Raw genomic sequence first — 19049 nt, 5'->3', positions numbered from 1 at the left:
TTTCAAGATTTAAAACAGAAAATACAAACTTTTGAGCCGTAAGTGGGTTTTTGAAGAACAAAAAAAAAAAATGATGTTTTCAGGGGTGCAACACGAGGTCTTCTCAGGAGGTCACCCATCCTAGTACTACTCTCGCCCAAGCACGCTTAACTGCAGAGTTCTGATGGGATCCGGTGGATTAGTACTGGTATGATCGCACCCGGAATGTTTGGTCCGCAATATTCATTTATAGAGAACGCGTGTGTCCTCCGTTTTCTCCCTCGGATCAACTAGGAACTTCTTATTCGCTGCTTGTTAGTGACCACGGTGTTAACCCCTAAAGGGAAACAGAATAAATGACTCTTTAATGATTTAAAACAGAAAATACAAACTTTTGAGACGTAAGTGGATTTTTGAAGAACAAAAAAAAAAAAAAATGATGTTTTTCAGGGGTGCAACACGAGGACTTCCCAAGAGGTCACCCAACCTAGTACTACTCTCGCCCAAGCACGCTTAACTGCAGAGTTCTGATGGGATCCGGTGCATTAGTGCTGGTATGATAGAACCCGGAATGTTTGGTCCGCAATATTCATTAATAGCAAACGCGTGCGTCCTCCTTTTTCTCCCTCGGATCAACTATGAACTTCATATTCGCTGCTTGTTAGTGACCACGGTGTTAACCCCTCAAGGGAAACAGAATAAATGTCTCTTTCATGATTTAAAACAGAAAATACAAACTTTTGAGCCGTAAGTGGGTTTTTGAAGAACAAAAAAAAAAAATGATGTTTTCAGGGGTGCAACACGAGGACTTCTCAGGAGGTCACCCATCCTAGTACTACTCTCGCCCAAGCACGCTTAACTGCAGAGTTCTGATGGGATCCGGTGGATTAGTACTGGTATGATCGCACCCGGAATGTTTGGTCCGCAATATTCATTTATAGAGAACGCGTGTGTCCTCCGTTTTCTCCCTCGGATCAACTAGGAACTTCTTATTCGCTGCTTGTTAGTGACCACGGTGTTAACCCCTAAAGGGAAACAGAATAAATGACTCTTTAATGATTTAAAACAGAAAATACAAACTTTTGAGACGTAAGTGGATTTTTGAAGAACAAAAAAAAAAAAAAATGATGTTTTTCAGGGGTGCAACACGAGGACTTCCCAAGAGGTCACCCAACCTAGTACTACTCTCGCCCAAGCACGCTTAACTGCAGAGTTCTGATGGGATCCGGTGCATTAGTGCTGGTATGATAGAACCCGGAATGTTTGGTCCGCAATATTCATTAATAGCAAACGCGTGCGTCCTCCTTTTTCTCCCTCGGATCAACTATGAACTTCATATTCGCTGCTTGTTAGTGACCACGGTGTTAACCCCTCAAGGGAAACAGAATAAATGTCTCTTTCATGATTTAAAACAGAAAATACAAACTTTTGAGCCGTAAGTGGGTTTTTGAAGAACAAAAAAAAAAAATGATGTTTTCAGGGGTGCAACACGAGGACTTCTCAGGAGGTCACCCATCCTAGTACTACTCTCGCCCAAGCACGCTTAACTGCAGAGTTCTGATGGGATCCGGTGGATTAGTACTGGTATGATCGCACCCGGAATGTTTGGTCCGCAATATTCATTTATAGAGAACGCGTGTGTCCTCCGTTTTCTCCCTCGGATCAACTAGGAACTTCTTATTCGCTGCTTGTTAGTGACCACGGTGTTAACCCCTAAAGGGAAACGGAATAAATGACTCTTTAATGATTTAAAACAGAAAATACAAACTTTTGAGACGTAAGTGGATTTTTGAAGAACAAAAAAAAAAATGATGTTTTCAGGGGTGCAACACGAGGACTTCCCAGGAGGTCACCCATCCTAGTACTACTCTTGCCCAAGTACGCTTAACTGCAGAGTTCTGATGGGATCCGGTGCATTAGTGCAGGTATGATCGCACCCGGAATGTTCGGTCCGCAATATTCATTTATAGTGAACGCGTGTGTCCTCCCTTTTCTCCCTCGGATCAACTAGGAACTTCTTATTCGCTGCTTGTTAGTGACCACGGTGTTAACCCCTCAAAGGAAACGGAATAAATGACTCTTTAAAGATTTAAAACAGAAAATACAAACTTTTGAGCCCTAAGTGGGTTTTTGAATAACAGAAAAAAAAAAAATGATGTTTTCAGGGGTGCAACACGAGGACTTCCCAGGAGGTCACGCATCCTAGTACTACTCTCGCCCAAGCACGCTTAACTGCAGAGTTCTGATGGGATGCGGTGCATTAGTGCAGGTATGATCGCACCCGGAATGTTTGGTCCGCAATATTCATTTATAGCGAACGCGAGTGTACTCCCTTTTCTCCCTCGGATCGTCTAGGACCTTCTTATTCGCTGCTGGTTAGTGACCACGGTGTTAACCCCTCAAGGGAAACGGAATAAATGACTCTTTAAAGATTTAAAACAGAAAATACAAACTTTTGAGCCGTAAGTGGATTTTTGAAGAACAAAAAAAAAAATGATGTTTTCAGGGGTGCAACACGGGGACATCCCATGAGGTAACCCGTCCTAGTACTACTCTCGCCCAAGCACGCTTAACTGCGGAGTTCTGATGGGATCCGGTGCATTAGTGCTGGTATGATCGCACCCGAAATGTTTGGTCTGCAATATTCATTTATAGTGAACGCGAGTTTCCTCCCTTTTCTCCCTCTGATCGACTAGGAACTTCTTATTCGCTGCTTGTTAGTGACCACGGTGTTAACCCCTCAAGGGAAACAGAATAAATGTCTCTTTCAAGATTTAAAACAGAAAATACAAACTTTTGAGCCGTAAGTGGGTTTTTGAAGAACAAAAAAAAAAAATGATGTTTTCAGGGGTGCAACACGAGGTCTTCTCAGGAGGTCACCCATCCTAGTACTACTCTCGCCCAAGCACGCTTAACTGCAGAGTTCTGATGGGATCCGGTGGATTAGTACTGGTATGATCGCACCCGGAATGTTTGGTCCGCAATATTCATTTATAGAGAACGCGTGTGTCCTCCGTTTTCTCCCTCGGATCAACTAGGAACTTCTTATTCGCTGCTTGTTAGTGACCACGGTGTTAACCCCTAAAGGGAAACAGAATAAATGACTCTTTAATGATTTAAAACAGAAAATACAAACTTTTGAGACGTAAGTGGATTTTTGAAGAACAAAAAAAAAAAAAAATGATGTTTTTCAGGGGTGCAACACGAGGACTTCCCAAGAGGTCACCCAACCTAGTACTACTCTCGCCCAAGCACGCTTAACTGCAGAGTTCTGATGGGATCCGGTGCATTAGTGCTGGTATGATAGAACCCGGAATGTTTGGTCCGCAATATTCATTAATAGCAAACGCGTGCGTCCTCCTTTTTCTCCCTCGGATCAACTATGAACTTCATATTCGCTGCTTGTTAGTGACCACGGTGTTAACCCCTCAAGGGAAACAGAATAAATGTCTCTTTCATGATTTAAAACAGAAAATACAAACTTTTGAGCCGTAAGTGGGTTTTTGAAGAACAAAAAAAAAAAATGATGTTTTCAGGGGTGCAACACGAGGACTTCTCAGGAGGTCACCCATCCTAGTACTACTCTCGCCCAAGCACGCTTAACTGCAGAGTTCTGATGGGATCCGGTGGATTAGTACTGGTATGATCGCACCCGGAATGTTTGGTCCGCAATATTCATTTATAGAGAACGCGTGTGTCCTCCGTTTTCTCCCTCGGATCAACTAGGAACTTCTTATTCGCTGCTTGTTAGTGACCACGGTGTTAACCCCTAAAGGGAAACGGAATAAATGACTCTTTAATGATTTAAAACAGAAAATACAAACTTTTGAGACGTAAGTGGATTTTTGAAGAACAAAAAAAAAAATGATGTTTTCAGGGGTGCAACACGAGGACTTCCCAGGAGGTCACCCATCCTAGTACTACTCTTGCCCAAGTACGCTTAACTGCAGAGTTCTGATGGGATCCGGTGCATTAGTGCAGGTATGATCGCACCCGGAATGTTCGGTCCGCAATATTCATTTATAGTGAACGCGTGTGTCCTCCCTTTTCTCCCTCGGATCAACTAGGAACTTCTTATTCGCTGCTTGTTAGTGACCACGGTGTTAACCCCTCAAAGGAAACGGAATAAATGACTCTTTAAAGATTTAAAACAGAAAATACAAACTTTTGAGCCCTAAGTGGGTTTTTGAATAACAGAAAAAAAAAAAATGATGTTTTCAGGGGTGCAACACGAGGACTTCCCAGGAGGTCACGCATCCTAGTACCACTCTCGCCCAAGCACGCTTAACTGCGGAGTTCTGATGGGATCCGGTGCATTAGTGCTGGTATGATCGCACCCGGAATGTTTTGTCCGCAATATTCATTTATAGCGAACGCGTGTGTCCTCCCTTTTCTCCCTCGGATCAACTAGGGACTTCTTATTCGCTGCTTGTTAGTGACCACGGTGTTAACCCCTCAAGGGAAACGGAATAAATGACACTTTAAAGATTTAAAACAGAAAATACAAACTTTTGAGCCGTAAGTGGATTTTTGAAGAACAAAAAAAAAAAAAAATGATGTTTTCAGGGGTGCAACACGAGAACTTCCCAGGAGGTCACCCATCCTAGTACTACTCTCGCTGAAGTACGCTTAACTGCGGAGTTCTGATGGGATCCGGTGCATTAGTGCTGGTATGATCGCACCCGAAATGTTTGGTCTGCAATATTCATTTATAGTGAACGCGAGTTTCCTCCCTTTTCTCCCTCTGATCGACTAGGAACTTCTTATTCGCTGCTTGTTAGTGACCACGGTGTTAACCCCTCAAGGGAAACGGAATAAATGACTCTTTAAAGATTTAAAACAGAAAATACAAACTTTTGAGCCGTAAGTGGATTTTTGAAGAACAAAAAAAAAAAATATGATGTTTTCAGGGGTGCAACACGAGGACTTCCCAGGAGGAGAACCATCCTAGTACTACTCTCGCCCAAGAACGCTTAACTGCGGAGTTCTGATGGGATCCGGTGCATTAGTACTGGTTTGATCGCACCCGGAATGTTTGGTCCGCAATATTCATTTATAGCGAACGCGTGTGTCCTCCCTTTTCTCCCTCGGATCAACAAGGAACTTCTTATTCGCTGCTTGTTAGTGACCACGGTGTTAACATCTAAAGGGAAACGGAATAAATGACTCTTTAATGATTTAAAACAGAAAATACAAACTTTTGAGAAGTAAGTGGATTTTTGAAAAACAAAAAAAAAAAAAAAAATGATGTTTTCAGGGGTGCCACACGAGGACTTCCCAGGAGGTCACCCATCCTAGTACTACTCTTGCCCAAGCACGCTTAGCTGCGGAGTTCTGATGGGATCCGGTGCATTAGTGCTGGTATGATCACACCCAGAATGTTTGGTCTGCAATATTCATTTATAGCGAAAGCGTGTGTCCTCCCTTTTCTCCCTCGTATCAACTAGGAACTTCTTATTCGCGGCTTGTTAGTGACCACGGTGTTAACCCCTCAAGGGTAACAGAATAAATGACTCTTTAAAGATTTAATAAAAAAAATACAAACTTTTGAGCCGTAAGTGGATTTTTGAAGAACAAAAAAAAAAAAAAAAAGATGTTTTCAGGGGTGCAACACGAGGACTTCCCAGGAGGTCACCCATCCTAGTACTACTCTCGCCCAAGCACGCATAACTGCGGAGCTCTGATGGGATCCGGTGCATTAGTGCTGGTATAATCGCACCCGGAATGTTTGGTCCGCAATATTCATTTATAGCGAACGCGTGTCTCCTCCCTTTTCTCCCACGAATCAACTAGGAACTTCTTATTCGCTGCTTGTTAGTGACCACGGTGTTAACCCCTCAAGGGAAGCAGAATAAATGACTCTTTAAAGATTTAATAAAAAAAATACAAACTTTTGAGCCGTAAGTGGATTTTTGAAGAACAAAAAAAAAAAAAAAAAGATGTTTTCAGGGGTGCAACACGAGGACTTCCCAGGAGGTCACCCATCCTAGTACTACTCTCGCCCAAGCACGCATAACTGCGGAGCTCTGATGGGATCCGGTGCATTAGTGCTGGTATAATCGCACCCGGAATGTTTGGTCCGCAATATTCATTTATAGCGAACGCGTGTCTCCTCCCTTTTCTCCCACGAATCAACTAGGAACTTCTTATTCGCTGCTTGTTAGTGACCACGGTGTTAACCCCTCAAGGGAAACAGAATAAATGACTCTTTAAAGATTTAAAACAGAAAATACAAACTTTTGAGCCGTAAGTGGATTTTTGAAGAACAAAAAAAAAAATGATGTTTTCAGGGGTGCAAAACGGGGACTTCCCAGGAGGTAACCCATCCTTGTTCTACTCTCGCCCAAGCACGCTTAACTGCGGAGTTCTGATGGGATCCGGTGCATTAGTGCTGGTATGATCGCACCCGAAATGTTTGGTCCGCAATATTCATTTATAGTGAACGCGAGTGTCCTCCCTTTTCTCCCTCTAATCGACTAGGAATTTCTTATTCGCTGCTTGTTAGAGACCACGGTGTTAACCCCTCAAGGGAAACGGAATAAATGACTCTTTAAAGATTTAAAATAATAAATACAAACTTTTGATCCGTAAGTGGATTTTTGAAGAACAAAAAAAAAAAAATTATGTTTTCAGGGGTGCAATACGAGGACTTCCCGGGAGGACACCCATCCTAGTACCACTCTCGCCCAAGCACGCTTAACTGCGGAGTTCTGATGGGATCCGGTGCATTAGTGCTGGTATGATCGCACCCGGAATGTTTTGTCCGCAATATTCATTTATAGCGAACGCGTGTGTCCTCCCTTTTCTCCCTCGGATCAACTAGGGACTTCTTATTCGCTGCTTGTTAGTGACCACGGTGTTAACCCCTCAAGGGAAACGGAATAAATGACACTTTAAAGATTTAAAACAGAAAATACAAACTTTTGAGCCGTAAGTGGATTTTTGAAGAACAAAAAAAAAAAAAAATGATGTTTTCAGGGGTGCAACACGAGAACTTCCCAGGAGGTCACCCATCCTAGTACTACTCTCGCTGAAGTACGCTTAACTGCGGAGTTCTGATGGGATCCGGTGCATTAGTTCTGGTATGATCGTACTCGGAATGTTTGGTCCGCAATATTCATTTATAGCGAACGCGTGTGTCCTCCCTTTTCTCCCTCAGATCAACTAGGTACTTCTTATTCGCTGCTTGTTAGTGACCATGGTGTTAACCCCTCAAGGGAAACAGAATAAATGACTCTTTAAAGATTTAAAACAGAAAATACAAACTTTTGAGACGTAAGTTGGTTTTTGAAGAAGAAAAAAAAAAAAGATGTTTTCAGGGGTGCAACACGAGGACTTCCCAGGAGGTCACCCATCCTAGTACTTCTCTCGCCCAAGCACGGTTAACTGCGGAGTTCTGATGGGATCCGGTGCATTAGTGCTGGTATGATCTCACCCAGAATGTTTGGACCACAATATTCATTTATAGTGAACGCGTGTGTCGTCCCTTTTCTCCCTCGGATCAACTAGGAACTTCTTATTCGCTGCTTGTTAGTGACCACGTTGTTAACCCCTCAAGGGAAACAAAATAAATGACTCTTTAATGATTTAAAATAGAAAATACAAACTTTTGAGCCGTAAATGGATTTTTGAAGAACAAAAAAAAAAAAACGCCTTTTGTTAAAAGATTCAATTGTGCCCTTAAACCCTGTTTTGATGAACAAAAAATTTAATATAAAAACACAATTTATTGATAAAATGATTGTTTTTTTATTTAGAGTTGTTTGTTTTATGAATTATTCTACTTTCTTTTTTAAACCAAAAATTAAACAAAACTAATCTTTAGTTCCTATTACACGATACAAATTATAAAATATCGGTCACATTTTTCAGCTGCCTCAACTTATTAAAACATATTATGCCCTTAAACCCGGTTTTGATAAACAAAAAATTGAATTTTAAAACACCATTTTATAGATGGAATGATTGTTTTTTATTCGGATTTGTTTGTATAATGAATTACTATGTAAATTATTCTACCCTTTTGACCAGGACAACCATAAAACAAAACTAAAGATCAAAATTGAAAAAAATAAAATAAAGAAAAGACGTTTCATAGAGTTGAACCTCTGACCAAGTGGCAAAAAAACCAACATTACCAAGACAAATTAACATACAATATGGATATCTTAATTTTTCTTAAACATTTCGTGAGACATAAAAGGAAGTAAACTTTTGAAGTTTCATGGGAGTATAATTAACAAATACATCAACAACAACGATTTTCATACATCACTCACCCATTATATCAGTTTATTTTGTTTGAAATAGCAAAATAAAACATGAACCTTTTGAAAAAAATGGTACTTAACATAGAATTAGTTTCCAAAACAGCATTTTTTTGAGAAATTATTCGCTGCTTGTTAATGACCACGGTGTTAACCCCTCAAGGGAAACGGAATAAATGACTCTTTAAAGATTTAAAACAGAAAATACAAACTTTTGAGCCGTAAGTGGATTTTTGAAGAATAAAAAAAAAAATTATGTTTTCAGGAGTGCAACACGAGGACTTCCCAGGAGGTCACCCATCCTAGTACTACTCTCGCCCAAGCACGCTTAACTGCGGAGTTCTGATGGGATCCGGTGCATTAGTGCTGGTATGATCGCACCCGGAATGTTTGGTCCGCAATATTCATTTATAGCAAACGCGTGTGTCCTCCCTTTTCTCCCTCGGATCAACAAGGAACTTCTTATTCGCTGCTTGTTAGGGACCACGGTGTTAACACCTAAAGGGAAACGGAATAAAAGACTCTTTAATGATTTAAAACAGAAAATACAAAATTTTGAGCCGTAAGTGGATTTTTGAAGAACAAAAAAAAAAAAAAAAAAGTTGTTTTCAGGGGTGCAACACGAGGACTTCCTAGGAGGTCACCCATCCTAGTACTACTCTCGCCCAAGCACGCTTAACTGCGGAGCTCTGATGGGATCCGGTGCATTAGTGCTGGTATAATCGCACCCGGAATGTTTGGTCCGCAATATTCATTTATAGCGAACGCGTGTGTCCTCCCTTTTCTCCCACGAATCAACTAGGAACTTCTTATTCGCTGCTTGTTAGTGACCACGGTGTTAACCCCTCAAGGGAAACGGAATAAATGTCTCTTTAAAGATTTAAAACAGAAAATACAAACTTTTGAGCCCTAAGTGGGTTTTTGAAGAACAAAAAAAAAAATGATGTTTTCAGGGGTCCAACACGAGGACTTCCCAGGAGATCACGCATCCTAGTACTACTCTCGCCCAAGCACGCTTAACTGCAGAGTTCTGATGGGATCCGGTGCATTAGTGCTGGTATGATCGCCCCCGGAATGTTTGGTCCGCAATATTCATTTATAGCGAACGCGAGTGTCCTCCCTTTTCTCCCTCGGATCGACTAGGAACTTCTTATTCGCTGCTTGTTTGTGACCACGGTGTTAACCCCTCAAGGGAAACGGAATAAATGACTCTTTAAAGATTTAAAACAGAAAATACAAACTTTTGAGCCGTAAGTGGATTTTTGAAGTACAAAAAAAAAAGAAATGATGTTTTCAGGGGTGCAACACGAGGACTTCCCAGGAGGTCACCCATCCTAGTACCACTCTCGCCCAAGCATGCTTAACTGCGGAGTTCTGATGGGATCCGGTGCATTAGTTCTGGTATGATAGCACCCGGAATGTTTGGTCCGCAATATTCATTTATAGCGTACGCGTGTGTCCTCCCTTTTCTCCCTCGGATCTACTAGGAACTTCTTATTCGCTGCTTGTTAGTGACCACGGTGTTAACCCCTCAAGGGAAACGGAATAAATGACTCTTTAAAGATTTAAAACAGAAAATACAAACTTTTGAGCCGTAAGTGGATTTTTGAAGAACAAAAAAAAAAATGATGTTTTCAGGGATGCAACACGAGAACTTCCTAGGAGGTCACCCATCCTAGTACTACTCTCGCTGAAGTACGCTTAACTGCGGAGTTCAGATGGGATCCGGTGCATTAGTGCTGGTATGATCGCACCCCGAATGTTTGGTCCGCAATATTCATTTATAACGAACGCGTGTGTCCTCCCCTTTCTCCCCCAGATTAACAAGGAACTTCTTATTCGCTGCTTCTTAGTGACCATGGTGTTAACCCCTCAAGGGAAACAGAATAAATGACTCTTCAAAGATTTAAAACAGAAAATACAAACTTTTGAGCCGTAAGTGGATTTTTGAAGAACAAAAAAAAAAAAAAAATGATGTTTTCAGGGGTGCAACACGAGGACTTCCCAGGAGGTCACCCATCCTAGTACTACTCTCGCCCAAGCACGCTTAACTGCGGAGTTCGGATGGGATCCGGTGCATTAGTGCTGGTATGATGGCAACCGGAATGTTTGGTCCGCAATATTCATTTATTGCGCACGCGTGTGTCCTCCCTTTTCTCCCTCTGAGCAACTAGGAACTTCTTATTCGCTGCTTGTTAGTGACCACGGTGTTTACCCTTCAAGGGAAACGGAATAAATGACTCTTTAAAGATTTAAAACAGAAAATACAATCTTTTGAGACGTAAGTAGATTTTTGAAGAAAAAAAAAAAATGATGTTTTCAGGGGTGCAACACGAGAACTTCCTAGGAGTTCACCCATCCTAGTACTACTCTCGCTGAAGTACGCTTAACTGCGGAGTTCTGATTGGATCCGTTGCATTAGTGCTGGTATGATCGCACCCGGAATGTTTGGTCCGCAATATTCATTTATAACGAACGCGTGTGTCCTCCCTTTTCTCCCTCAGATTAACTAGGAACTTCTTATTCGCTGCTTGTTAGTGACCACGGTGTTAACCCCTCAAGGGAAACAGAATAAATGACTCTTTAAAGATTTAAAACAAAAAATACAAACTTTTGAGCCGTAAGTGGATTTTTGAAGAACAAAAAAAAAAATGATGTTTTCAGGGGCGCAACACGAGGACTTCCCAGGAGATCACCCATCCTAGTACTACTGTCTCCCAAGCACGCTTAACTGCGGAATTCTGATGGGATCCGGTGCATTAGTTCTGGTATGATCGCACCCGTAATGTTTGGTCCGCAATATTCATTTATAGCGAACGCGTGTGTCCTCCCTTTTCTCCCTCTGATCAACTAGGAACTTCTTATTCGCTGCTTGTTAGTGACCACGGTGTTAACACCTAAAGGGAAACGGAATAAATGACTCTTTAATGATTTAAAACAGAAAATACAAAATTTTGAGCAGTAAGTGGATTTTTGAAGAACAAAAAAAAAAAAAAAGAAAGTTGTTTTCAGGGGTGCAACACGAGGACTTCCCAGGAGGTCACCCATCCTAGTACTACTCTCGCCCAAGCACGCTTAACTGCGGAGCTCTGATGGGATCCGGTGCATTAGTGCTGGTATAATCGCACCCGGAATGTTTGGTCCGCAATATTCATTTATAGCGAACGCGTGTGTCCTCCCTTTTCTCCCACGAATCAATTAGGAACTTCTTATTCGCTGCTTGTTAGTGACCACGGTGTTAATCCCTCAAGGGAAACGGAATAAATGACTCTTTAAAGATTTAAAACAGAAAATACAAACTTTTGAGCCCTAAGTGGGTTTTTGAAGAATAAAAAAAAAAAATTATGTTTTCAGGGGTGCAACACGAGGACTTCCCAGGAGGTCACCCATCCTAGTACTACTCTCGCCCAAGCACGCTTAACTGCGGAGTTCTGATGGGATCCGGTGCATTAGTGCGGGTATGATCGCACCCGGAATGTTTGGTCCGCAATATTCATTTATAGCAAACGCGTGTGTCCTCCCTTTTCTCCCTCGGATCAACAAGGAACTTCTTATTCGCTGCTTGTTAGGGACCACGGTGTTAACACCTAAAGGGAAACGGAATAAATGACTCTTTAATGATTTAAAACAGAAAATACAAAATTTTGAGCCGTAAGTGGATTTTTGAAGAACAAAAAAAAAAAAAAAAAAGATGTTTTCAGGGGTGCAACACGAGGACTTCCCAGCAGGTCACCCATCCTAGTACTACTCTCGCCCAAGCACGCTTAACTTCGGAGCTCTGATGGGATCCGGTGCATTAGTGCTGGTATAATCGCACCCGGAATGTTTGGTCCGCAATATTCATTTATAGCGAACGCGTGTGTCCTCCCTTTTCTCCCACGAATCAACTAGGAACTTCTTATTCGCTGCTTGTTAGTGACCACGGTGTTAACCCCTCAAGGGAAACGGAATAAATGTCTCTTTAAAGATTTAAAACAGAAAATACAAACTTTTGAGCCCTAAGTGGGTTTTTGAAGAACAAAAAAAAAAATAATGTTTTCAGGGGTGCAACACGAGGACTTCCCAGGAGATCACGCATCCTAGTACTACTCTCCCCCAAGCACGCTTAACTGCAGAGTTCTGATGGGATCCGGTGCATTAGTGCTGGTATGATCGCCCCCGGAATGTTTGGTCCGCAATATTCATTTATAGCGAACGCGAGTGTCCTCCCTTTTCTCCCTCGGATCGACTAGGAACTTCTTATTCGCTGCTTGTTTGTGACCACGGTGTTAACCCCTCAAGGGAAACGGAATAAATGACTCTTTAAAGATTTAAAACAGAAAATACAAACTTTTGAGCAGTAAGTGGATTTTTGAAGTACAAAAAAAAAAGAAATGATGTTTTCAGGGGTGCAACACGAGGACTTCCCAGGAGGTCACCCATCCTAGTACCACTCTCGCCCAAGCACGCTTAACTGCGGAGTTCTGAGGGGATCCGGTGCATTAGTTCTGGTATGATCGCACCCGGAATGTTTGGTCCGCAATATTCATTTATAGCGTACGCGTGTGTCCTCCCTTTTCTCCCTCGGATCTACTAGGAACTTCTTATTCGCTGCTTGTTAGTGACCACGGTGTTAACCCCTCAAGGGAAACGGAATAAATGACTCTTTAAAGATTTAAAACAGAAAATACAAACTTTTGAGCCGTAAGTGGATTTTTGAAGAACAAAAAAAAAAAATGATGTTTTCAGGGATGCAACACGAGAACTTCCTAGGAGGTCACCCATCCTAGTACTACTCTCGCTGAAGTACTCTTAACTGCGGAGTTCAGATGGGATCCGGTGCATTAGTGCAGGTATGATCGCACCCCGAATGTTTGGTCCGCAATATTCATTTATAACGAACGCGTGTGTCCTCCCCTTTCTCCCCCAGATTAACTAGGAACTTCTTATTCGCTGCTTCTTAGTGACCATGGTGTTAACCCCTCAAGGGAAACAGAATAAATGACTCTTCAAAGATTTAAAACAGAAAATACAAACTTTTGAGCCGTAAGTGGATTTTTGAAGAACAAAAAAAAAAAAATGATGTTTTCAGGGGTGCAACACGAGGACTTCTTAGGAGGTCACCCATCCTAGTACTACTCTCGCCCAAGCACGCTTAACTGCGGAGTTCGGATGGGATCCGGTGCATTAGTGCTGGTATGAAGGCAACCGGAATGTTTTGTCCGCAATATTCATTTATAGCGAACGCGTGTGTCCTCCCTTTTCTCCCTCTGATCAACTAGGAACTTCTTATTCGCTGCTTCTTAGTGACCACGGTGTTAACCCTTCAAGGGAAACGGAATAAATGACTCTTTAAAGATTTAAAACAAAAAATACAATCTTTTGAGACGTAAGTAGATTTTTGAAGAAAAAAAAAATGATGTTTTCAGGGGTGCAACACGAGAACTTCCTAGGAGTTCACCCATCCTAGTACTACTCTCGCTGAAGTACGCTTAACTGGGGAGTTCTGATTGGATCCGTTGCATTAGTGCTGGTATGATCGCTCCCGGAATGTTTGGTCCGCAATATTCATTTATAACGAACGCGTGTGTCCTCCCTTTTCTCCCTCAGATTAACTAGGAACTTCTTATTCGCTTCTTGTTAGTGACCACGGTGTTAACCCCTCAAGGGAAACAGAATAAATGACTCTTTAAAGATTTAAAACAAAAAATACAAACTTTTGAGCCGTAAGTGGATTTTTGAAGAACAAAAAAAAAAATGATGTTTTCAGGGGCGCAACACGAGGACTTCCCAAGAGATCACCCATCCTAGTACTACTGTCTCCCAAGCACACTTAACTGCGGAATTCTGATGGGATCCGGTGCATTAGTTCTGGTATGATCGCACCCGGAATGTTTGGTCCGTAATATTCATTTATAGCGAACGCGTGTGTCCTCCCTTTTCTCCCTCTGATCAACTAGGAACTTTTATTCGCTGCTTGTTAGTGACCACGGTGTTAACACCTAAAGGGAAACGGAATAAATGACTCTTTAATGATTTAAAACAGAAAATACAAAATTTTGAGCAGTAAGTGGATTTTTGAAGAACAAAAAAAAAAAAAAAGAAAGATGTTTTCAGGGGTGCAACACGAGGACTTCCCAGGAGGTCACCCATCCTAGTACTACTCTCGCCCAAGCACGCTTAACTGCGGAGCTCTGATGGGATCCGGTGCATTAGTGCTGGTATAATCGCACCCGGAATGTTTGGTCCGCAGTATTCATTTATAGCGAACGCGTGTGTCCTCCCTTTTCTCCCACGAATCAACTAGGAACTTCTTATTCGCTGCTTGTTAGTGACCACGGTGTTAATCCCTCAAGGGAAACGGAATAAATGACTCTTTAAAGATTTAAAACAGAAAATACAAACTTTTGAGCCCTAAGTGGGTTTTTGAAGAACAAAAAAAAAAATGATGTTTTCAGGGGTGCAACACGAGGACTTCCCAGGAGATCACGCATCCTAGTACTACTCTCGCCCAAGCACGCGTAACTGCAGAGTTCTGATGGGATCCGGTGCATTAGTGCTGGTATGATCGCCCCCGGAATGTTTGGTCCGCAATATTCATTTATAGCGAACGCGAGTGTCCTCCCTTTTCTCCCTCGGATCGACTAGGAACTTCTTATTCGCTGCTTGTTTGTGACCACGGTGTTAACCCGTCAAGGGAAACGGAATAAATGACTCTTTAAAGATTTAAAACAGAAAATACAAACTTTTGAGCCGTAAGTGGATATTTGAAGTACAAAAAAAAAAAAATGATGTTTTCAGGGGTGCAACACGAGGACTTCCCAGGAGGTCACCCATCCTAGTACCACTCTCGCCCAAGCAAGCTTAACTGCGGAGTTCTGATGGGATCCAGTGCATTAGTTCTGGTATGATCGCACCCGGAATGTTTGGTCCGCAATATTCATTTATAGCGTACGCGTGTGTCCTCCCTTTTCTCCCTCGGATCTACTAGGAACTCCTTATTCGCTGCTTGTTAGTGACAACGGTGTTAACCCCTCAAGGGAAACGGAATAAATGACTCTTTAAAGATTTAAAACTGAAAATACAAACTTTTGAGCCGTAAGTGGATTTTTGAAGAAGAAAAAAAAAATGATGTTTTCAGGGATGCAACACGAGAACTTCCTAGGAGGTCACCCATCCTAGTACTACTCTCGCTGAAGTACGCTTAACTGCGGAGTTCAGATGGGATCCGGTGCATTAGTGCTGGTATGATCGCACCCCGAATGTTTGGTCCGCAATATTCATTTATAACGAACGCGTGTGTCCTCCCCTTTCTCCCCCAGATTAACTAGGAACTTCTTATTCGCTGCTTCTTAGTGACCATGGTGTTAACCCCTCAAGGGAAACAGAATAAATGACTCTTCAAAGATTTAAAACAGAAAATACAAACTTTTGAGCCGTAAGTGGATTTTTGAAGAACAAAAAAAAAAAAAAATGATGTTTTCAGGGGTGCAACACGAGGACTTCCCAGGAGGTCACCCATCCTAGTACTACTCTCGCCCAAGCACGCTTAACTGCGGAGTTCGGATGGGATCCGGTGCATTAGTGCTGGTATGATGGCAACCGGAATGTTTGGTCCGCAATATTCATTTATAGCGAACGCGTGTGTCCTCCCTTTTCTCCCTCTGATCAACTAGGAACTTCTTATTCGCTGCTTGTTAGTGACCACGGTGTTAACCCTTCAAGGGAAACGGAATAAATGACTCTTTAAAGATTTAAAACAGAAAATACAATCTTTTGAGACGTAAGTAGATTTTTGAAGAAAAAAAAATGATGTTTTCAGGGGTGCAACACGAGAACTTCCTAGGAGGTCACCCATCCTAGTACTACTCTCGCTGAAGTACGCTTAAGTGCGGAATTCTGATTGGATCCGTTGCATTAGTGCTGGTATGATCGCACGCGGAATGTTTGGTCCGCAATTTTCATTTATAACGAACGCGTGTGTCCTCCCTTTTCTCCCTCAGATTAACTAGGAACTTCTTATTCGCTGCTTGTTAGTGACCACGGTGTTAACCCCTCAAGGGAAACGGAATAAATGACTCTTTAAAGATTTGAAACAGAAAATACAAACTTTTGAGCAGTAAGTGGGTTTTTGAAGAACAAAAAAACAATAATGTTTTCAGGGGTGCAACACGAGGACTTCCCAGGAGGTCACCCATCCTAGTACTACTCTCGCCCAAGCACGCTTAACTGCGGAGTTCTGATGGGATCCGGTGCATTAGTGCAGGTATGATCGAACCCGGAATGTTTGGTCCGCAATATTCATTTATAGCGAAAGCGTGTGTCCTCCCTTTTCTCCCTCGGATCAACTAGGAACTTCTTATTCGCTGCTTGTTTGTGACCACGGTGTTTACCCATCAAGGGAAACAGAATAAATGTCTCTTTCAAGATTTAAAACAGAAAATACAAACTTTTGAGCCGTAAGTGGGTGTTTGAAGAACAAAAAAAAAAAATGATGTTTTCAGGGGTGCAACACGAGGACTTCTCAGGAGGTCACCCATCCTAGTACTACTCTCGCCCAAGCACGCTTAACTGCAGAGTTCTGATGGGATCCGGTGGATTAGTACTGGTATGATCGCACCCGGAATGTTTGGTCCCCATTATTCATTTATAGCGAACGCGTGTGTCCTCCCTTTTCACCCTCGGCTCAACTCGGAACTTCTTCTTCGCTGCTTGTTAGTGACCACGGTGTTAACCCCTCAAGGGAAATGGAATAAATGACTCTTTAAAGATTTAAAATTGAAAATACAAACTTTTGAGCCGTAAGTGGGTTTTTGAAGAACAAAAAAAAAAAAAATGATGTTTTCAGGGGTGCAACACGAGGACTTCCCAGGAGGTCACCCATCATAGTACTACTCTCGCCCAAGCACGCTTAACTGCGGAGTTCTGATGGGATCCGGTGCATTAATGCAGGTATGATCGCACCCGGAATGTTTGGTCCGCAATATTCATTTATAGCGAACGCGTGTGTCCTCCCATTTCAGCCTTGGATCATCTAGGAACTTCTTATTCGCTGCTTGTAAGTGACCACGGTGTTAACCCCTCATGGGAAACGGAATAAATGTCTCTTTAAAGATTTCAAACAGAAATTACAAACTCTTGAGCCGTAAGTGGGTTTTTGAAGAACAAAAAAAAAATGATGTTTTCAGTGGTGCAACACGAGGACTTCCAAGGAGGTCACCCATCCTAGTACTACTCTCGCCCAAGCACGCTTAACTGCGGAGTTCTGATGGGATCCGGTGCATTAGTGCTGGTATGATCGCACCCGGAATGTTTGGTCCGCAATATTCATTTATAGCGAAAGCGTGTGTCCTCCCTTTTCTCCCTCGGATCAACTAGGAACTTCTTATTCGCTGCTTGTTAGTGACCACGGTGTTAACCCCTCAAGGGAAACAGAATAAATGTCTCTTTCAAGATTTAAAACAGAAAATACAAACTTTTGAGCCGTAAGTGGGTTTTTGAAGAACAAAAAAAAAAAAATGATGTTTTCAGGGGTGCAACACGAGGACTTCCCAGGAGGTCACCCATCCTAGTACTACTCTCGCCCAAGCACGCTTAACTGCGGAGTTTGGATGGGATCCGGTGCATTAGTGCTGGTATGATGGCAACCGGAATGTTTGGTCCGCAATATTCATTTATAGCGAATGCGTGTGTCCTCCCTTTTCTCCCTCTGATCAACTAGGAACTTCTTATTCGCTGCTTGTTAGTGACCACGGTGTTAACCCTTCAAGGGAAACGGAATAAATGACTCTTTAAAGATTTAAAACAGAAAATACAATCTTTTGAGACGTAAGTAGATTTTTGAAGAAAAAAAAAATGATGTTTTAAGGGGTGCAACACGAGAACTTCCTAGGAGGTCACCCATCCTAGTACTACTCTCGGTGAAGTACGCTTAAGTGTGGAGTTCTGATTGGATCCGTTGCATTAGTGCTTGTATGATCGCACCCGGAATGTTTGGTCCGCAATTTTCATTTATAACGAACGCGTGTGTCCTCCCTTTTCTCCCTCAGATTAACTAGGAACTTCTTATTCGCTGCTTGTTAGTGACCAGGGTGTTAACCCCTCAAGGGAAACAGAATAAATGACTCTTTAAAGATTTCAAACAGAAATTACAAACTTTTGAGCCGTAAGTGGGTTTTTGAAGAACAAAAAAAAAAAAATGTTGTTTTTGGGGGTGCCACACGAGGACTTCCCAAGAGGTCACCCATCCTAATACTACTCTCACCCAAGCATGCTTAACTGCGGAGTTCTGATGGGATCCGGTGCATTAGTGCTGGTATGATCGCACCCGGAATGTTTGGTCCGCAATTTTCATTTATAACGAACGCGTGTGTCCTCCCTTTTCTCCCTCAGATTAACTAGGAACTTCTTATTCGCTGCTTGTTAGTGACCACGGTGTTAACCCCTCAAGGGAAACAGAATAAATGACTCTTTAAAGATTTAAAACAAAAAATACAAACTTTTGAGCCGTAAGTGGATTTTTGAAGAACAAAAAAAAAAAAATGATGTTTTCAGTGGTGCAACACGAGGACTTCCAAGGAGGTCACCCATCCTAGTACTACTCTCGCCCAAGCACGCTTAACTGCGGAGTTCTGATGGGATCCGGTGCATTAGTGCTGGTATGATCGCCCCCGGAATGTTTGGTCCGCAATATTCATTTATAGCGAACGCGAGTGTCCTCCCTTTTCTCCCTCGGATCGACTAGGAACTTCTTATTCGCTGCTTGTTTGTGACCACGGTGTTAACCCCTCAAGGGAAACGGAATAAATGACTCTTTAAAGATTT

At 42.2% G+C, this 19049-nt stretch overlaps 49 non-coding genes and 4 pseudogenes across 49 annotated transcripts; all 53 read right to left on the bottom strand.

Annotated features, from left to right (window-relative positions):
- Positions 1–82: 82 nt before the first annotated feature.
- LOC133787827 (5S ribosomal RNA) lies at positions 83–201 on the bottom strand. Its single transcript, XR_009872818.1, has one exon. It is a non-coding gene; the product is annotated as a 5S ribosomal RNA (ribosomal RNA).
- A 227-nt stretch (positions 202–428) lies between these two features.
- On the bottom strand, positions 429–547 carry LOC133786527 (5S ribosomal RNA). Its single transcript, XR_009871683.1, has one exon. It is a non-coding gene; the product is annotated as a 5S ribosomal RNA (ribosomal RNA).
- Positions 548–770: 223 nt separating this feature from the next.
- LOC133787854 (5S ribosomal RNA) lies at positions 771–889 on the bottom strand. Its single transcript, XR_009872844.1, has one exon. It is a non-coding gene; the product is annotated as a 5S ribosomal RNA (ribosomal RNA).
- Positions 890–1116: 227 nt separating this feature from the next.
- On the bottom strand, positions 1117–1235 carry LOC133786526 (5S ribosomal RNA). The gene has a single exon (XR_009871682.1). It is a non-coding gene; the product is annotated as a 5S ribosomal RNA (ribosomal RNA).
- A 223-nt stretch (positions 1236–1458) lies between these two features.
- Positions 1459–1577, bottom strand: LOC133787853 (5S ribosomal RNA). The gene has a single exon (XR_009872843.1). It is a non-coding gene; the product is annotated as a 5S ribosomal RNA (ribosomal RNA).
- Positions 1578–1799: 222 nt separating this feature from the next.
- LOC133788091 (5S ribosomal RNA) lies at positions 1800–1918 on the bottom strand. Its single transcript, XR_009873070.1, has one exon. It is a non-coding gene; the product is annotated as a 5S ribosomal RNA (ribosomal RNA).
- Positions 1919–2143: 225 nt separating this feature from the next.
- LOC133786719 (5S ribosomal RNA) lies at positions 2144–2262 on the bottom strand. Its single transcript, XR_009871863.1, has one exon. It is a non-coding gene; the product is annotated as a 5S ribosomal RNA (ribosomal RNA).
- A 222-nt stretch (positions 2263–2484) lies between these two features.
- Positions 2485–2603, bottom strand: LOC133786333 (5S ribosomal RNA). Its single transcript, XR_009871497.1, has one exon. It is a non-coding gene; the product is annotated as a 5S ribosomal RNA (ribosomal RNA).
- Positions 2604–2826: 223 nt separating this feature from the next.
- On the bottom strand, positions 2827–2945 carry LOC133787826 (5S ribosomal RNA). Its single transcript, XR_009872817.1, has one exon. It is a non-coding gene; the product is annotated as a 5S ribosomal RNA (ribosomal RNA).
- Positions 2946–3172: 227 nt separating this feature from the next.
- On the bottom strand, positions 3173–3291 carry LOC133786525 (5S ribosomal RNA). The gene has a single exon (XR_009871681.1). It is a non-coding gene; the product is annotated as a 5S ribosomal RNA (ribosomal RNA).
- A 223-nt stretch (positions 3292–3514) lies between these two features.
- Positions 3515–3633, bottom strand: LOC133787852 (5S ribosomal RNA). Its single transcript, XR_009872842.1, has one exon. It is a non-coding gene; the product is annotated as a 5S ribosomal RNA (ribosomal RNA).
- A 222-nt stretch (positions 3634–3855) lies between these two features.
- LOC133788089 (5S ribosomal RNA) lies at positions 3856–3974 on the bottom strand. Its single transcript, XR_009873068.1, has one exon. It is a non-coding gene; the product is annotated as a 5S ribosomal RNA (ribosomal RNA).
- Positions 3975–4199: 225 nt separating this feature from the next.
- LOC133787937 (5S ribosomal RNA) lies at positions 4200–4318 on the bottom strand. Its single transcript, XR_009872924.1, has one exon. It is a non-coding gene; the product is annotated as a 5S ribosomal RNA (ribosomal RNA).
- A 226-nt stretch (positions 4319–4544) lies between these two features.
- On the bottom strand, positions 4545–4663 carry LOC133786484 (5S ribosomal RNA). The gene has a single exon (XR_009871642.1). It is a non-coding gene; the product is annotated as a 5S ribosomal RNA (ribosomal RNA).
- A 225-nt stretch (positions 4664–4888) lies between these two features.
- Positions 4889–5007, bottom strand: LOC133786424 (5S ribosomal RNA). Its single transcript, XR_009871586.1, has one exon. It is a non-coding gene; the product is annotated as a 5S ribosomal RNA (ribosomal RNA).
- Positions 5008–5235: 228 nt separating this feature from the next.
- LOC133788004 (5S ribosomal RNA) lies at positions 5236–5354 on the bottom strand. Its single transcript, XR_009872987.1, has one exon. It is a non-coding gene; the product is annotated as a 5S ribosomal RNA (ribosomal RNA).
- A 227-nt stretch (positions 5355–5581) lies between these two features.
- LOC133787979 (5S ribosomal RNA) lies at positions 5582–5700 on the bottom strand. The gene has a single exon (XR_009872964.1). It is a non-coding gene; the product is annotated as a 5S ribosomal RNA (ribosomal RNA).
- Positions 5701–5927: 227 nt separating this feature from the next.
- LOC133787978 (5S ribosomal RNA) lies at positions 5928–6046 on the bottom strand. Its single transcript, XR_009872963.1, has one exon. It is a non-coding gene; the product is annotated as a 5S ribosomal RNA (ribosomal RNA).
- Positions 6047–6268: 222 nt separating this feature from the next.
- On the bottom strand, positions 6269–6387 carry LOC133786668 (5S ribosomal RNA). The gene has a single exon (XR_009871814.1). It is a non-coding gene; the product is annotated as a 5S ribosomal RNA (ribosomal RNA).
- A 224-nt stretch (positions 6388–6611) lies between these two features.
- Positions 6612–6730, bottom strand: LOC133787201 (5S ribosomal RNA). Its single transcript, XR_009872236.1, has one exon. It is a non-coding gene; the product is annotated as a 5S ribosomal RNA (ribosomal RNA).
- Positions 6731–6956: 226 nt separating this feature from the next.
- LOC133786937 (5S ribosomal RNA) lies at positions 6957–7075 on the bottom strand. The gene has a single exon (XR_009872075.1). It is a non-coding gene; the product is annotated as a 5S ribosomal RNA (ribosomal RNA).
- Positions 7076–7297: 222 nt separating this feature from the next.
- Positions 7298–7416, bottom strand: LOC133788006 (5S ribosomal RNA). The gene has a single exon (XR_009872989.1). It is a non-coding gene; the product is annotated as a 5S ribosomal RNA (ribosomal RNA).
- A 1094-nt stretch (positions 7417–8510) lies between these two features.
- On the bottom strand, positions 8511–8629 carry LOC133786912 (5S ribosomal RNA). The gene has a single exon (XR_009872052.1). It is a non-coding gene; the product is annotated as a 5S ribosomal RNA (ribosomal RNA).
- A 228-nt stretch (positions 8630–8857) lies between these two features.
- LOC133787684 (5S ribosomal RNA) lies at positions 8858–8976 on the bottom strand. The gene has a single exon (XR_009872688.1). It is a non-coding gene; the product is annotated as a 5S ribosomal RNA (ribosomal RNA).
- A 222-nt stretch (positions 8977–9198) lies between these two features.
- LOC133786765 (5S ribosomal RNA) lies at positions 9199–9317 on the bottom strand. The gene has a single exon (XR_009871910.1). It is a non-coding gene; the product is annotated as a 5S ribosomal RNA (ribosomal RNA).
- A 225-nt stretch (positions 9318–9542) lies between these two features.
- Positions 9543–9661, bottom strand: LOC133786442 (5S ribosomal RNA). The gene has a single exon (XR_009871603.1). It is a non-coding gene; the product is annotated as a 5S ribosomal RNA (ribosomal RNA).
- A 222-nt stretch (positions 9662–9883) lies between these two features.
- On the bottom strand, positions 9884–10002 carry LOC133786776 (5S ribosomal RNA). The gene has a single exon (XR_009871920.1). It is a non-coding gene; the product is annotated as a 5S ribosomal RNA (ribosomal RNA).
- A 227-nt stretch (positions 10003–10229) lies between these two features.
- Positions 10230–10348, bottom strand: LOC133787821 (5S ribosomal RNA). Its single transcript, XR_009872812.1, has one exon. It is a non-coding gene; the product is annotated as a 5S ribosomal RNA (ribosomal RNA).
- Positions 10349–10568: 220 nt separating this feature from the next.
- Positions 10569–10687, bottom strand: LOC133787136 (5S ribosomal RNA; annotated as a pseudogene).
- Positions 10688–10909: 222 nt separating this feature from the next.
- Positions 10910–11028, bottom strand: LOC133787030 (5S ribosomal RNA). Its single transcript, XR_009872165.1, has one exon. It is a non-coding gene; the product is annotated as a 5S ribosomal RNA (ribosomal RNA).
- A 229-nt stretch (positions 11029–11257) lies between these two features.
- LOC133786768 (5S ribosomal RNA) lies at positions 11258–11376 on the bottom strand. Its single transcript, XR_009871913.1, has one exon. It is a non-coding gene; the product is annotated as a 5S ribosomal RNA (ribosomal RNA).
- A 223-nt stretch (positions 11377–11599) lies between these two features.
- LOC133787760 (5S ribosomal RNA) lies at positions 11600–11718 on the bottom strand. Its single transcript, XR_009872763.1, has one exon. It is a non-coding gene; the product is annotated as a 5S ribosomal RNA (ribosomal RNA).
- Positions 11719–11946: 228 nt separating this feature from the next.
- LOC133787083 (5S ribosomal RNA) lies at positions 11947–12065 on the bottom strand. Its single transcript, XR_009872214.1, has one exon. It is a non-coding gene; the product is annotated as a 5S ribosomal RNA (ribosomal RNA).
- A 222-nt stretch (positions 12066–12287) lies between these two features.
- LOC133786760 (5S ribosomal RNA) lies at positions 12288–12406 on the bottom strand. Its single transcript, XR_009871905.1, has one exon. It is a non-coding gene; the product is annotated as a 5S ribosomal RNA (ribosomal RNA).
- A 225-nt stretch (positions 12407–12631) lies between these two features.
- On the bottom strand, positions 12632–12750 carry LOC133788038 (5S ribosomal RNA). Its single transcript, XR_009873019.1, has one exon. It is a non-coding gene; the product is annotated as a 5S ribosomal RNA (ribosomal RNA).
- A 223-nt stretch (positions 12751–12973) lies between these two features.
- On the bottom strand, positions 12974–13092 carry LOC133786790 (5S ribosomal RNA). Its single transcript, XR_009871933.1, has one exon. It is a non-coding gene; the product is annotated as a 5S ribosomal RNA (ribosomal RNA).
- Positions 13093–13316: 224 nt separating this feature from the next.
- On the bottom strand, positions 13317–13435 carry LOC133786384 (5S ribosomal RNA). The gene has a single exon (XR_009871547.1). It is a non-coding gene; the product is annotated as a 5S ribosomal RNA (ribosomal RNA).
- Positions 13436–13653: 218 nt separating this feature from the next.
- LOC133787180 (5S ribosomal RNA) lies at positions 13654–13772 on the bottom strand (annotated as a pseudogene).
- A 222-nt stretch (positions 13773–13994) lies between these two features.
- Positions 13995–14113, bottom strand: LOC133787071 (5S ribosomal RNA). Its single transcript, XR_009872202.1, has one exon. It is a non-coding gene; the product is annotated as a 5S ribosomal RNA (ribosomal RNA).
- Positions 14114–14341: 228 nt separating this feature from the next.
- On the bottom strand, positions 14342–14460 carry LOC133786757 (5S ribosomal RNA). The gene has a single exon (XR_009871902.1). It is a non-coding gene; the product is annotated as a 5S ribosomal RNA (ribosomal RNA).
- A 222-nt stretch (positions 14461–14682) lies between these two features.
- On the bottom strand, positions 14683–14801 carry LOC133786672 (5S ribosomal RNA). Its single transcript, XR_009871818.1, has one exon. It is a non-coding gene; the product is annotated as a 5S ribosomal RNA (ribosomal RNA).
- Positions 14802–15025: 224 nt separating this feature from the next.
- On the bottom strand, positions 15026–15144 carry LOC133786421 (5S ribosomal RNA). Its single transcript, XR_009871583.1, has one exon. It is a non-coding gene; the product is annotated as a 5S ribosomal RNA (ribosomal RNA).
- A 221-nt stretch (positions 15145–15365) lies between these two features.
- On the bottom strand, positions 15366–15484 carry LOC133786775 (5S ribosomal RNA). Its single transcript, XR_009871919.1, has one exon. It is a non-coding gene; the product is annotated as a 5S ribosomal RNA (ribosomal RNA).
- A 226-nt stretch (positions 15485–15710) lies between these two features.
- LOC133787820 (5S ribosomal RNA) lies at positions 15711–15829 on the bottom strand. The gene has a single exon (XR_009872811.1). It is a non-coding gene; the product is annotated as a 5S ribosomal RNA (ribosomal RNA).
- Positions 15830–16046: 217 nt separating this feature from the next.
- On the bottom strand, positions 16047–16165 carry LOC133787171 (5S ribosomal RNA; annotated as a pseudogene).
- Positions 16166–16386: 221 nt separating this feature from the next.
- LOC133787614 (5S ribosomal RNA) lies at positions 16387–16505 on the bottom strand. Its single transcript, XR_009872623.1, has one exon. It is a non-coding gene; the product is annotated as a 5S ribosomal RNA (ribosomal RNA).
- A 223-nt stretch (positions 16506–16728) lies between these two features.
- LOC133787851 (5S ribosomal RNA) lies at positions 16729–16847 on the bottom strand. Its single transcript, XR_009872841.1, has one exon. It is a non-coding gene; the product is annotated as a 5S ribosomal RNA (ribosomal RNA).
- A 225-nt stretch (positions 16848–17072) lies between these two features.
- On the bottom strand, positions 17073–17191 carry LOC133788032 (5S ribosomal RNA). Its single transcript, XR_009873014.1, has one exon. It is a non-coding gene; the product is annotated as a 5S ribosomal RNA (ribosomal RNA).
- A 221-nt stretch (positions 17192–17412) lies between these two features.
- On the bottom strand, positions 17413–17531 carry LOC133787202 (5S ribosomal RNA). The gene has a single exon (XR_009872237.1). It is a non-coding gene; the product is annotated as a 5S ribosomal RNA (ribosomal RNA).
- Positions 17532–17755: 224 nt separating this feature from the next.
- LOC133786332 (5S ribosomal RNA) lies at positions 17756–17874 on the bottom strand. Its single transcript, XR_009871496.1, has one exon. It is a non-coding gene; the product is annotated as a 5S ribosomal RNA (ribosomal RNA).
- A 218-nt stretch (positions 17875–18092) lies between these two features.
- Positions 18093–18211, bottom strand: LOC133787170 (5S ribosomal RNA; annotated as a pseudogene).
- Positions 18212–18435: 224 nt separating this feature from the next.
- On the bottom strand, positions 18436–18554 carry LOC133786545 (5S ribosomal RNA). The gene has a single exon (XR_009871700.1). It is a non-coding gene; the product is annotated as a 5S ribosomal RNA (ribosomal RNA).
- A 224-nt stretch (positions 18555–18778) lies between these two features.
- LOC133787992 (5S ribosomal RNA) lies at positions 18779–18897 on the bottom strand. The gene has a single exon (XR_009872976.1). It is a non-coding gene; the product is annotated as a 5S ribosomal RNA (ribosomal RNA).
- Positions 18898–19049: the final 152 nt, after the last annotated feature.

Source organism: Humulus lupulus, chromosome 6 (assembly GCF_963169125.1).
Source record: "Humulus lupulus chromosome 6, drHumLupu1.1, whole genome shotgun sequence".
NCBI classification, from domain to species: domain Eukaryota; kingdom Viridiplantae; phylum Streptophyta; class Magnoliopsida; order Rosales; family Cannabaceae; genus Humulus; species Humulus lupulus.
The sequence above is the reverse complement of the archived record's forward strand: the minus strand, read 5'-3'. Positions and strand labels throughout refer to the sequence as shown.